Source organism: Propithecus coquereli, unplaced genomic scaffold, assembly GCF_000956105.1.
Source record: "Propithecus coquereli isolate 6110/MARCELLA unplaced genomic scaffold, Pcoq_1.0 Scaffold8, whole genome shotgun sequence".
Lineage (NCBI taxonomy): Eukaryota > Metazoa > Chordata > Mammalia > Primates > Indriidae > Propithecus > Propithecus coquereli.
This window is the reverse complement of record NW_012154173.1, coordinates 536046-537500: the sequence shown is the minus strand read 5'-3', so window position 1 is coordinate 537500 and position 1455 is coordinate 536046.

The window sequence follows — 1455 nt, the reverse complement described above, 5'->3', positions numbered from 1 at the left end:
ATGCAGAATTTTACAAAAATGGGTTTATGAGTCTCCCAAGGGAATCCCAATAAATAGCATCCATTTTACACATCTGAAAAGTTAGAAAAATTAAAAACTCAAAGAAACAGCATTACTCCAATAGGCTTGCTAATAGGAAACTCCAGAATCACACAAATTTCCCTACCTACTTCCAACTGGTTCTAAACTGGGGCTTGCCTATGCCAGAAGCCTGCCCAGGTAAAACTTACTGCATGAAAGGGAGGAAAATTTGTGTTCTCTGCAGGAAAGCTCCCTCTCCAGAGGAAGTGAGCAGAGCTAAGCAGAGCATGCCCTGTCATTCTTTCCATATTTACCAACTAGTTAACTCACAGGGCAGTGCTTCTAATTGAAACTAAGCTTTGGCTTTTTGGTATACTCAGCTGGAGATTTAGAGAATTAGGGAAAACAAATGGAAATCTTGCCATCATACCTTTATTTCATCTTTGCTAATAAATGCACATTTTTTTCCTTTTCTTCCATGAAACATGCATTTATTTAGTGAACTCGTTGTATGTGACTGAGCTACGCTGTGTCAGTCATGGCTGCCTCACGTTGACTAGTTGAGCAAAGAAGTCATAGTGTATATCATTGGCTGAGTGTAGTTTTGGGTATATAGTAGATAATCAGAATTGAAAGCTATGATTATTATTTATAAAGGAAATAATTTTAAAAACAAAGGGGGTATGCATACTTCTGCACTAAATTGGGTTATCTAAGCTCTAAATTTTCAAAGTAAGAATACATCTATTGGCTTAAATAATCAGAAAGGACTTAATGGAAAAAGTCCAGATATTCTTTGACCCATGAAAGATGGATACAATTTGACAGGTTGTGGGTCAAAAGGGAGACAGCCTTAACCAAGGCTTAGCAAGATCTGAGGCTCAGATATTTAATTATGTGTGTGCTTAGAGACTGTGGCACTTCTCAGGTTAGAACACTTCTGATTCTTGGGATTTCTTCTTAAGGTAGCTTTGGAAAGTATATGCTCACCCTTCAGAGCTGCTGTGGGGGAATCTAATTCAGTACCTTCATAATTCTAATAATTCTTCTTTTCTCCCTTTGTGCTTTGGACCTTCTATGTTTTCCTGTCCATACTGAAAATGGTAAGAATTGGAAAATTGAATCTGAGAACTACTAGCAATTGGAATAGTGGGAAGTAAACATCAATTTTCGTGAAGCAGTTGTGAATAACTCTTATTAACATTCATTTGAACAGATTTGTGGTAATGGCTAAGTGGTAACTGTAGCGTAATCTTTAGGGTTATATTACACAGCAAATAGTAGCTCCAGTTACCAAGTATTTTGTGCAAGTTAATGATATATAGAAGGTGCAGTGAAAATTGCTGAAACCAAGAATATTAGCATCTAAAAAATTAAATGTTGTGTTCACTAGGGGCTATTATAAATTCTACTGTGGTAAACAAAAGTGTTCTT